A 14,192-nucleotide genomic window follows, 5' to 3' on the forward strand; every position below is an offset into this window, starting at 1 on the left:
AAACCTATATTTTAAAATTTAAGTTTCATTAAAATTATAAAATTATGTTATTTTAGTATTGTGTGTTTATATTTAAATGTCTTATTAAATATGTTTTATTTTCAGTTTTTCTACGTGTTGGTAAAATATTGATAACTCAAGCTAGAAAATTCAAATGGAGGTGATTCAAACATGTTTGAAATCCTTGAGAAATTATCTACAACTTTGTAGAAGACATGATTGCCTAAAAAGTTGGTTAAGATGATCAAATTGTGAAAATATCAAAAGGAGAACAAATTTACTTTCACCATGACCAGCATATAGTAAAAAAATCATAACTATTTCAATATTTAACCAAATGAGGTGAACCAAGTAGCCAAATTCACCTACAGACAATTCCCCACATGTTTGCTGTTTTGAGCAGAGTCAAATTCGGTGAATAAAGTCGCGGAACAAAGAATTGAAAGAAAGGACATGGAATTGAAGTTGGAGGAGACAAAGACTACTATTACAACTACATGGCATTAATAAAATTTTTGACCTTTTCTCTCATTTGGACTATAAATTGAGGCCTTGTGCTAGCTTGAGAATCATTCTATCTCATTGTAAAATATAGTGTGATTGTGTATAAAAGTTGTAAGTTCCAATATATTTTTCATTTTCCAAATTATGAGTGATGTTTTTAGTGTTGATCAAAAGTAAGTTCATGGAAAGCTAAATCTATTATGTCAAGGTGAAGATGATGAATTCTTGGTGAAGTAAGATTGTTTATATTTTGTATATTCTTTCTTTATTTCTTTTCATTTTGCTAATTTCTTTTTATTGTAGGTATAAAAATGAATTATTTGTTGTTATCAATTTACATCAAATGCTTGATACCATTGAAGTGGTTATCTTGATTTGTTGTTTAATTTTGATACAATAAATATTTCATCAATTATTATTGTTATATTATACATACATATATATATATATATATATAATTATATCATATATTTCATTTAGACGATAGCGTGGCTCTGCCGGTTGTTCTAAATGAAATATTATGATATCTAACAATCTAACATTTACTTTATCGCAACTAACTTTTACTTTCCGCATCTAACATTTACTTTATCGCAACTAACTTTTACTTTCCGCATCTAACTTTTACTTTATCGCAACTAACTTTTACTTTCCCGTAACTAACTTATTAAATCATATATTTCATTTAGGCAATAGCGTGGCTCTGCAGGTTGTTCTAAATGAAATATAATGTTTTAATTTAACATTTACTTTATGCAGTTATATATTTATATAGTTATATATATAATCATAGGTACCATATATAAAATATCGATGAATTCGGTATTTTCTATAGTGGGAACTATATTATATTAGGTGTGTGTTTAAATATTTAATTTTCTTAGAACCATTATTTATGGTGGTTTCCTTTGTTTTACTTTTAGTTAAACAATATTGCATAAACAAAGAATAAATCCTCAAGCCTTGACAAAAATTTATAATTTGTAAACTTCGTTCTTGCATTTGGTAATCTATAAATTAATAAATTTAAACTTAAAATAACCTCTCTGTGGATCGATCTCGTACTTACGAAATATATTACTTGTAGACAACCTACACTTGGGTGAATTATAATTTAAGTAGTAGCAGTTGGCTCTAGGGCAAGAGGGAGATTGTTAGAATAGATGTCCTGGAAGCCAACTGTTGGCTAGGGATTTTATTGACTCGGTTGTAATTAACAATATTTATTTTAAAATAATTCATTATTTCTTGGTTTGTTATTTTTTTATCTGTATACCCATGTTATCAAACATAGATAAAGATCTTGATTATACTTTAATACAAATGAATCGTAATTCGATGTTCAAACTCGTTTGTAAACACAGTATGATCTAAATTCGTTCCTAGTCGATTCAACCGCCTAAAACATGGATAAAGGTCGCTTGAGCTCGAGACTAGAACTGTGATGTTGTGTACTGCGTTTCTTAGTATGGGCATAAAGATGTCCAAAGATGCAGGTGAGTAGTCATATGATGATTATATCGAACGACCCTCCATTGGACTTTCCAAGTGGTTATCATTCATCGAGAAGATAAGTCCGTGGTTATGATTGTACACCATTACTCTTTACGACCCGGGACAACACTGAGGCTCTATATGCTAGGGCTGTGCTTTGACTCGTTTACCGGCTCCAGAAGAGTCATCAGGTGGCGAGGATGGGTACAATTGCGAAACATATAGGAGCCAGTTCATTGTAGTCGGGGATTCACCGCTCACCTGCGGGTGTGGATATCTTATGTGATCTGATGAAATTATAATGCATGGAATCTCTGCTCAGAGTATGAGATGTACGTTAGAGAAGAAGTTCTCGAACGGTACATGCGATGCCACTATTTATAGTTATCACATAGTTATCTAATTAATATGCAACAATCGATGAACCAATGGTTGCAGATTCGATCGGGATATATTAGATGAAAGGACCGTATTGTACGTTAATCATAATCGACTGGTTCTTGCAGGCACTTTCAGTGATACCTAGGGGATCATTGGGCGATGCTAATAGACGCTCTTACCATGATTCGATGGGTGCAATCAAAAATGAGTTCTGACATTCTTGATCAAGGTGTTGATGAAAAGAATGGGGCTAACTAGGGTAAGCCCGAATAAAGGATTATGTCCTGAATCACAAGGAGTTGTGAACCCACGGCTAGCTGTATCCCTGAACCATTGAGGGTCACACAAGCACTTGATCGTTTGTTCCCGTTGAGAGAATAAATTCAAGAAGTTGAATTTATATTATATATATATATATATATTAAATTCAAGGAGTTGAATTTATGATAATTAATTTTTGAGAGAATAAATTCAAGGAGTTGAATTTATAAAATTTGAGAATTTAATTTATTAAACTCAAATGCTGGGTTTATTAGATATTAAATTTTGGAGGTGACAAAATTCAAGTAGTTGAATTTGTAATTTAAATAATAAATTCAAATGTTGAATTTATAATGGATTTAGTTTATTAAACTCAAAAGTTGAGTTTATTAAATATTAAATTAAAATTGGTGGGAAGTATGTTTAATGGGCTTGTAGAAGTACAAGTCCAACATACTAAATAATTAAAGTTTTAATGGACTTTGATTAAATTAATTAAACTTGTTGGACTAGCCCAATTAATTAAATCAAGCCCACTAATGTTAATTATGTAATTAAGCTATGACTTAATTATAAATAAGGGTTGAGAAATCAAAACCCTAGCCACCACCATAAGCAATTTTCAAAAATAAGCCTTTTCCTCCTCCAAATATTTTTGGCCTCCTTGATTTTTCAAAGGTTGAGCCGTCTCTCGTTTTAGTCTCCAATGTAAAATCTCTTCCAAATTTTCTAGTGCAATTTGGAAGAGGAACATACCATTTAGTCGTGGACTTGATAGGAGGATCGAACAAGGACTCCCTTGAAGAAAGTTCGTAGGGATTCATCAAGAGCTAATCCGTGTATACCGGATTAGTTGGAGCCAAGTGATTTAATTTACAAAGGTATAAATTTCTAACATCCTATGAATGTTTGATTCAGAAAACCATACGAACGCCCAATTAAATATATTTTGATTGTCAAAATAAAATAAAAATTTTAAAACTTCCGCTGCGTTTGGACGTGTAGAAAACCGAGATCCAACAAGTATGATGTCTCATTTTGGGGTAGAATCAGAGGAAACAAGGGCAATGGCGAGGCATTGTACTATCGGGATTGAACCGAGGATTTCTTTGGAGAGGCTTATACTTCTTGACACACATGTTGAGTGATTGGTTGTTTCTCTTGGGTTTAGTTTGTTTATTGCACGAAGTATATAGACTATCAGGAGTTGCATTTTCGGAGATTGTGTGATTATCTGCTTACTGTTGTCTATCTTGCGCAGCCTGTATTTAGTCCCTTTGTTTTAGCAGAGATGATTAGGATCGATGATTCGTATACGCTCTCTGTAAACAGTGGAGAATCTCTATCTGCAGAATTAGCTCATGAAATGATGAGTATCCAGGAAAAAAAAATATTTTCAAAGACCACAAACCGTTGGCTGGCCTTTTCTTTTAATTTTTTTACTAATATTGTACATCATAAACGACACTTAGAAATTTTATCAAATGAAATAGAAGCCCATCCCCAAACCTTACCCGTCGTCAACCCTAAGCCTCAAAATCGTATCCTTCGAATTTTTTTGCCGTGATGGCTAGATAAATGACCGGCGACCATCATGGATTGTAGCTTTTGTCTTTTAGCTTCATTTCGAACCATTAATTGTAAGATTTGAGTTTCATTTCTTTCGATCCAAAGCTTGAACTCGAGCGATTTGTGCGATCTATTTTAATTGCTAATTTCAGACGTTTTCGCCGGCAATTTCTTTGATGTTAGGATGTGTGTTGCTGGTATTTGAGCTCTTGATCAATTTTTGTTCCCGCCTAGTTTGTGTTCTAGCCTCCCATATGCCCATTGGTTGCGGCGCTTACGAGATAGTTTGGTAAGGAATTTTTTTTAAAAAAAAATCATGAAAACATATCATATTAGCATGAGTGTGGATCCATCTTGTAGGTTTTACTTGGCATATATAAATTAAACCATGAATGTTGACTGAGCTTATTCGTGTTATTTATGTTGTAATTTTAATAACTCTATTTACAATTATGCAGGTGAACACACATTTGGGGTGTTGACTAAGCTAGATCAAAGGAACTAATGCAGTGGATGTGATTTTTTTGTCCTTATCGCTATTTTCTAGACAAACAAGCACAAGCACAAGCACAAGTGCAAGCGCTATGGATGAGACAACTTATATAAAGAAAATTAAGAGGAACAAATATGTTCTCGGTAATGATGTACCACTTATCATTGTCTTGTGCAGCTAAATCAGCCTACATAATGATCTTCCAATCATCAAATTCTTCTTTGGAGAAACATATGAATCTTGCTGAATGATGCCACTGATATAGGTGGCATTGTATTGGGCAGCTAAATCAATCTACATAATGATCTTCCAATCATCAAATTTTTATTTGGAGAAACATATGAATCTTGCTGAATGATGCCACTGATATAGGTGGGTTTAGAAGTCCAGAAAACCCTCTCTTATACCACTTGTTAGGATCAGTAGATGTATTTAGAAAGATGGGTGAATAAATACATTACATATATTTTTTTTTAAAATCCGAGTAGCATTCATCTCAACTTGTGTAACTAACTGAAATTAAATCTCAACCTTCAAATTTCAGTAGACAACTTAAATGACAGCGCATAATGAGTCCAACAAAACTCTGTGAACCAAAATGAAAACCACTGAACCACGAGCAATGGATCGGCAAAGTAAAATGCAATTGAAAGTAAAAACACACAGTAATTGTTTATAAAAGTTTGAAATATAAAACTCTTCTATGTCTCATTTTCTTCTATTTCCAGAAGGTTTTCACTAAAAGATTTGGTTTTCACAACTATCGTAAACTACCACTTCTATAGGACTTATACATTGCTTACTAAAACTCTTAGCAACGACTTCTCAAAAAAAAAAAAATCTGAACATAAAGACTCTCTGTGTCAATTACAAAACTTACACAAAATACAATATACACTTTGAAACAGATGTGAGTAAATTTTTAACATAGATTATATCTTAAAAGATCTTTTTCTCAAAGCTTTAAATATTTGAAAAATTAGATAACAAATAATTGATTGATTGAGTGTCTAAAGAGTTTGCTGAAACTTGATATGACATTTTATATATGATGTTCAATGTTCAGACTCGAACATATATAATTCAATCATAACAAGAGCACAACAGAAATAGTACTAGATACCACATGTCATTCGTCTTATTCCAAAAATAATTTACAACAATAAATGTCTGTGACGTTTGCATTCAAGGACCATAATGTTTTTTTTTTGTATTCTCTGAACATTATCTGATTATCGGATTTGCTAATATAATGTTTTCCTTAGTTAAGGAAACAAATTTGATACTATATGTGATCTATGATATAATTCAGTAGACGATAAAAGTATTGGATTATATAGCGAAAAATGTTTTATCGAGTTCGGTAGACCCTAATTAGTTTTTCTACAAAAAACGCGAGTGGTCTGCTGAAACACATACTAAAATTATTTGTTTGCAGAATTTTCATGCTTCTGAATTATTAGTTGTCTTAGAGTATAACACCAAAATTTATAATTCTTAACATATGGATGTTTTGACAACTCGGCTAATAATTTCACAAATTTTTCTACATGAGATATTTTAAACATTCACAATTGGGCTTATTGGGCCTAGTATAGTTTACTAAGGGGCCCAAGCTTGCACACTATTATTTTAGCAAAAATTAAAAGCCCAAAACCCTACCCATCATTATAAAAAAACACACGCTCCCTACCCTAGCAGCACCCAACTCTTTTCTCCCACACCAAATACACGGCACACACGTGAAACATCAAGAGAAAGCATCGAATTTGTCAAGGTTTTCAAGCCAACGTCCCCTCGTCGTCGTTCTTCAACTAGTCAACGTATAATAGTGTGTTTAAAACACAAAAACACGTCATATTCTTCCCTTCATTCATCTATCACACCATAGTATTTATTTGATCATGTTTTGAATGAAAACAAGCCACACTTCTTATATTTTCGTAACTATACATGAACATGTGTTAAACTCTTGTGTTTTGGTTCAAAAATCATGTTTAATATGTGTTAAGGGGCTGTCATAGTTAGGGTATGGATTAAGGGTGTTTAATATGTGTGCAGCAATGCGCAGATGGTTAAGGGGCTCGGCCATAGGGCTTTGGCTGGGCTAGGTCAAGTGGTTGGGGTCCTAGGAGGGTGTTCAAGGGTCAGGGTCAGGGGCTGGCTCGGTTTTTTAGGTCCTAGGCGTGCATAAAGAATTATAGCTCAAGGAGAGTTCTCGGCAGTTTGTGTGGCTGGGTTGGGAGCTTCGGTTGTGGGGTTAGGGTCAAGTCCTAAGGGTTCTAAGGGTCTAGTAGGGTCCATAGGGGGGCTGGCTCGAGGTTGGCTCATGATGGTTCGAGCATGGCTCGAGAAAATTTGAAGATGGCTCAAGGTGTAGTGCATAGGCTCGGTTAGGGTTTTATTTTTGGAAAACAATTCAAAACATGGCTCACGGGGGTCGAGTCATGGTTCACGAGGGATAAAATAATATAAAAAGTCTAAGTTTTTAATTTGGAAATTTTATATTGAAGTTTGAATTAATTCGGGATTAAAACGCCTTAAAAAAATAATTAAGAATTAATTGAAAAATATAGTATATAAGCTAAATAAAATTATGGAAAAATTAATTTAAGCTTAATAATTATTTGGGACATGTTAGAGTCAATGGAATAAAGAAAAAGTCAAATTCGAGGGTTTTTACGTCTAAGAGTAAAACAGTAATTTTACACCAGAAAATTAGTCAACGTCATGACAGTGCTCTGAATAAGGTATTATATGTTACTTGAAAGAGGTAATTGAGGTAATAATTCTTCTCTTCTATTGAGATTGCCTTTATAGTAATTTACATCATAATTACAGCCCAATATCAGGGATAGTATCACTAATTTAGAGGGAAAGAATATCATCCTAAAAATAAAAACTACCTAAAATAAACTTGACAACTAGCTAATACCTATTTACCATATTTACTTGATTTACAACTCAAACCTTCCCTAAATAATCCTTATTCTCGACACTCCCCCTCAAGCTGGTTTAAATATGTCTTCCATACCCAGCTTGCTCACTAACCATTCGAATTGTCTCTTGTGTAGTCCCTTCGTAAGTAGATCAGCTACTTGTTCCTTAGTAGGGACATAGTCCACACAAATCACACTATTGTCTATTTTTTCTTTGATGAAGTGCTTGTCGACTTCCACATGCTTTGTGCGATCATGCAGTACCGGATTATGTGCAATTGAAATTGCTGCTCTATTGTCACAATGCATCTTCATTGGCACTGACTCTGAAATCTTCAACTCTAATAATAATTTCTTAATCCAAAAAACCTCACAAATTCCATGTGCTAAGGATCTGAACTCGGCTTCTGCGCTGCTTCGAGCTACCACATTCTGTTTCTTGCTATGCCAGGTGACTAAATTGCCACCCACAAATGAGCAATATCCCGAAGTAGACCTTCTATCAGTTAGACTTCCCGCCCAGTCTCCATCAGTATAGGCTTCAACTTGCAGATGTCCCCAACGTTTAAACAGAAGACCTTTACCTGGTGTTCCCTTCAGATACCTTAGGATCCTGTACACTGCTTTGAAATGTTCTGACCTAGGCGAGTGCATGAATTGGCTGACTACACTAATCGGGAAGGCTATATCAGGTCGAGTGTGTGATAAATAAATGAGCCTCCCGACAAGTCTCTGATAGCGCTCCCTCTCCTTTACGGATTCTGTCCCTGCTGGTTGCAGTTTGACGTTGGGCTCCATAGGCGTCTTAGTCGGCTTACATCCTAGCATACCCTTTTCAGTTAACAAATCAAGGACATATTTGCGTTGATTGACAAATATACCTTCCTTGGATCTTGCAAACTCCATTCCAAGAAAATATTTCAACACACCTAAGTCCTTGATTTCGAATTGTTTTGCAAGCCTCTCTTTAAGCTCTCCAAGTTCCTCGTAGTCACTCCCTGTTAAGATGATATCATCAATATATACAATTAACACAGCAGTTTTACCTTCCTTTGAGTGTTTGTAAAACATGGTGTGATCAGCTTGACTTTGAACATAACCAAGTCGCTTCACAGCCTTGCCAAAACGTTCAAACCATGCCCTCGGAAACTGTTTAAGTCCATACAGGGACTTCTTCAGTCTACACACCTTGCAAAGCTCAAACTTTGGTTCAAAACTCAGAGGGAGTCTCACAAACACCTCTTCATCTAGATCTCCATTTAGGAAGGCATTTTTAACATCCAACTGATACAAGGGCCAATTGAGATTAACCGCAAGTGACAGTAGTACTCGAATTGAGTTAATTTTTGCAACAGGAGCAAATGTTTCCTGGTAATCTATTCTGTATGTCTGCGTAAACCCTTTTGCTACAAGCCTCGCCTTATATCTCTCTACACTACCATCTGCCTTGCTCTTTATTGTGAAAACCCATTTGCATCCTACTATCTTCTGATCCTTAGGTGCTTCAACAATTTCCCAAGTACCATTCTTGTAAGGCCCAAGATTTTGATTACTGTAATCTGAAATGATTTGGTGATAGTTGATGTAATTATAGACGGAAAGGATTAGACCGGGAAAGACGGAAGAAAACACGAAATACGTTCGAGGACAGAACACCTCGCGCATATGCGCGACAAGGAGCCGCGCATATGCACGACAGTGGCAGAAGACCTCGCGCATATGCGCGAGTTGTGCGGAGATGTTAGTATCATGACCCTAGAGCCTCGCGCATATGCGCGGATGAAGGGCGTGCATATGCGCGAGCTGCCGAGACAGTAGGTCTCGCGCATATGCGCGAGTCATGCAAAAAGAAAAATCGACACTTGGTTCATTGATGCAACGTGTATGTATATATATATATATATATACAAACCTTCATTCCTTGAATTCAGCAGCAAGAAGAGGAAAGCAAGCTCCAGAGAATATTCCAAGTTCCATGAATTTTAGAACTCGATTTGCGAAAGATCCGTCCGTTAGATTTTGAATCCGACTTCAGTACTGAGTTTCTATCGACGAGAGATTCAACTGGACGTAAGTTTCTTACGTTTTTGATACGATTTGAAATTATGACATTACCAGAATCAGATATAATTGATATATAGTGTTATTGACATGGTAGACATCGTATAATCGGAGTCAGATCGAAGAACCGACTGTTTATGCAATTGTTATGATTTTCAGAACTAATATGATCGAGATTGTACATATTTGAGATTATGATCGGTTATTGTTGAGACTATGAGTTGTACTGATATTGATTATGAGCGGTGTTATTATACCTGTGATGTTGAGATTGACGGGGTTATTGAGATTGTATTGTTATGCCGTCGATTGTATTGTTATGCCGTCGAAGCATCAGTAGGTTGATATTAATCAGATGCGCTATTGATTGAGATTGTATCGTTGTATAGTTGACATTGATCAGGTTATGTTTTGATTTGAGTACTGATCAGAACAGATCAGGGTTGAGTTGAATAGATGTGATTGAGATCTGATATCAGATTTTCAGTATTATTGATTATGAATTGTCGGAATTGATATCTGTTGAATTGTATTGATGGATATATTGAGATTGTGCAATTATGCCGTTGAAACAGAATTTGATTTAGTTCTGATTTTATCCAGTATTGATTTGAATTGAGTTGTATATTGATATTGTGCCTATTCGGTATTGTCATTACCAGATTGAGTATGGACAGATTTGAATTAGAAACTTCGACTTCGTCAGACCGAGAAGACAAAGGTATAAATCAATGTTGATTCGGGATTGCACAACTCGAGTTAGATTTTACTTGAGTTTCCCCTAAATCACATACTTTATTTTATTGCATTGATATTTGCAATTAATGAGACTGTTATGCTTAGGCTATTGATTTATTGTCTAGCATGTGTTGTGACGAGTCTTGGGCAGGATATGCCTAGTCAGTGACAGGACATGCCAGGGCGGATATGCCTAGTCATTGGCGGAAATGCCAAGACACCGGACGGTTGGTCGTATCGATGGTATTTAGGAGAAGAGCGACTCATATCGTCGAAATTCGATATAGAGAGGGCCAAAGTCCGTGAATGAGGACTTACCACTACCGCGATCGGGAGAGTAGGTGGGTGTTAAGTTCTTATTCAGATCGGGATCCCTAGATTAGGAATGAGTCGAGTCTGAGTCTAAGAGTCAAAGAGTTTTATCTGTATTCACTAATGTGTCATACATTATGATTTATGTTTTGTGATACATGGTTTATGCTTTTGTATATGACTTTATGCATAGCATGTATACTTGGTTTATACTGGGAATATAATTCTCACCAGAGTTATCCGGCTGTTGTTGTGTTTGTATGTGTGCATGACAACAGGTGGGACAGATCAGGGTCATGAAGAAGAAGAGAGATTCAAGATTAGCGTGGAGATCCGGACTCAAAAATAGATTAGGATTCAGCACTGATATGTAGTTGAACCTAGTTGATTTATTGTAGACAGTACAAGACTTATACGTTTATGTTTAATATGTATCTCAGAGTGATTTACATTACGTTTCCGCATTTGTATTTAAAAAAAAATTTAGACCCTGTTTATCTTAATTGATACAATTATTCCTAAAGACGATTAAGAAATGAATTAGCGTCCGGGTCCCCACGATTTTTCTTTAAGGCCTTCATTTCTTTGAACACTGCTAATCTCCAATCATTGTCCTCCAGTGCTTTCTGAATGTTTCTTGGCACAACATGTTTCGAGATATTAGTAGTAAATGCCTTATGTGTTTCGGATAAATGATCATAGGTTATATATCTAGCAATGGGGTATTTGGTGCAGGTTCGAGTACCTTTTCGAAGGGAAATGGGAAGGTCCAGATCAATTTCTTGTGGGACAATTGGGGTTGGATTTTCGAGACTGACACTGGAAGGCTCAGGAATAACAGATAAAGGGATGTTTTTCTGTGGGTAAGGGAAAAAATAGGTACCTGGAGTATCCATAGTTCCTTTGCCCGGGGCTTCCAATGAAGCTTGTGCTGGAATGATTAATTCATCTCCTCTTCTTCTGAGGACATTTCTCCTAGAATAAACCACAGGTTCAAGGATATTTCGGTTTTTTTCCATTCGTAGTATTTCTTTTTCCGACAGATCAATTTCACGGTCGAAAATTGTGGATTCAGACTCCCCATTTTGTTCATTTTGAAAATTAAGAGGTTTGTCAATTACCGCATTTGGAAGAGGTTCGGATATTTCCCAAAAATTTGGTTCCCCTATATTATTCTCCCCCTGAATTAAATTTTTGGTAAAATATGGTTTTGTTTCCATGAAGGTGGCATCCATTGTGAAAAAAAAAAGTTTCGTTAGAAGATTAAAAAATTTGTATCCTTTGCAATTTGCAGCATATCCTAAAAAACATATTTTTCTGCCCTAGGATCCAATTTCGACCGGGATCTCTTAGGTATGTGAACATATGCGGTGCAACCAAATATTTTTAGTGGTAAATCCGAATTTATTTGAGATTCCGGAAAAAAAATTTTCAAACAGCCCAGCGGAGTGATGTATTTTAAAACTCGTGTAGGCATCCTATTAATTAAATATGCTGCAGTTAAAATAGCATCTCCCCACAGGTATTTTGGAACATTCATGTAAAACATTATGGCCCTAGCAACTTCAAGTAAGTGCTTATTTTTCCTTTCCGATACCCCATTTTGTTCTGGAGTGTCAGGACAGGTTGACTGATGTAATACACCCTTTTCCTTAAAAAAAGTCTCTACATATTGATTGAAATACTCTGTTCCATTATCGGTTCTCAAAATGCTTATTTTTGTTTGAAATTGGTTTTCAATCAAATTGTAAAATTCTTAAAAAAATTTTCCAACTTCTGTTTTTTCGCTCATTCAAAATACCCAACACAGTCTAGTATGGTCATCTGTAAAAGTTACAAACCATTTTTTTCCAGATGATGTAGTTACCTTTGAGGGTCCCCATACATCACTGTGAAATAAGTAAAAAGGTTTTGATTCAAGATAAGGTTTAGAAACATATGTTCTACGTTGACTTTTTGCAAGAACACATCATTCACATTGAAAATCCAAGGGATTCATTTTTTTAACCAAGTAAGGAAACAAATGTTTCATATATGAAAAACTGGGGTGGCCTAAACGACAATGCCAGACCATTATTTGATCACGAACAGAAAGGGAACTAATACTACTAAGCCCTTGAACAATTTTATTACCAGGTAAAATATTCTCGAAATAGTAAAGACCATTAACCATTCTAGCACTGCCAATCGTCTTCCCCGAGCTCCGGCTCTGAAAAATACAATGAGAGTCACAAAAAACCACACGAAAGTTAGAGTCTTTCGATAATTTTCTAACTGACAAAAGATTACAAGTGAGTTTAGGTACATAGAGAACAGACTTAAGGTCTATTTTTTCAGAAATTTGGACCAAACCTTTTCCGTCAATAGGTGAAAAACATCCATCTGCAATCCTAACTTTTCTATTTTCAGAACACGATGAGTATAGTTTTAACTAGTTCAAGGAGTTGGTCATATGATCAGATTCTCCAGAATCAATTATCCGTGGAGTAGAAATTCCGAAACCACAAGAAAAGGCTTTTATTTCGTTACCTGTATGTGCCACAGAGACACTAGGAGCACGGGAAGATGGATTAGATTTTACCAGTGCTAGTAACTGCTCTAGCTGCTCTTTAGTGATGGTGCTGGCAGCAGTCTCGGCCTCATTTGCAGAGGGAAAGGCACGGCCAGTTTTCTCCCATGTTCTGCCCTTGAAGTTGATAGGTTTGCCATGAATCTTCCAGTAGGTTTCTCGGGTGTGACGCGGCCTGTTGCAATAGTCACACCATACACTTGTTTTCTTCTCTGGTTTACGGAGGTTGGCAGCACCTCTGCGCATGTTTAGGCATGTAGAAGCAAGAGCAGAACCTTCAACAGTAGCAGCAGGTCCCTTCTTGTCGAGCATAACATTCCTCCGGCTCTCCTCCCTCCTCACTTCATAGAAGACTTCGCCAGGGGATGGCAGCGGCCTCCTACCGATAATTCTCCCCCTCACCTCGTCGAACTCAACATTGAGGCCAACCAAGAACTTGAAGATACGATCATCTTCCACTGTTTTTGTAATGCCCTAGATTCGACGACTGTCCTCACTGTACCAATACGAGTCTTTCTAGCGTGCTTATGTCCTCACTCACACGCACATTAGAAAACTTCCCAGGAGGTCACCCATCCCAGAATTGCCCCAAGTCAAGCACGCTTAAGTTTGGAGTTCTTATTTGATGAGCTACCGAAAAGAAGATGCATCTTATTGATATGAGTAGTGCATATCAAATCTTTTAAGCCATCTTCAACTATACAGTCCATTACATTGAACAGTTTCGGAATCCCCTTCCTTCCGGTGTAAGATCGGTTCATTCATGTTCCCTCCGCCTAGAAGCCTACCAGGAGCCGCTCATTGTCCGTGCAACCTCATGGCACCGGCGATCACCCCTCGCCCTCTTCGGCCCCGGGCCTCACATGCCCAC

Source organism: Primulina huaijiensis, chromosome 18 (assembly GCF_012295235.1).
Source record: "Primulina huaijiensis isolate GDHJ02 chromosome 18, ASM1229523v2, whole genome shotgun sequence".
In the NCBI taxonomy this organism is placed as follows: Eukaryota; Viridiplantae; Streptophyta; class Magnoliopsida; order Lamiales; family Gesneriaceae; genus Primulina; species Primulina huaijiensis.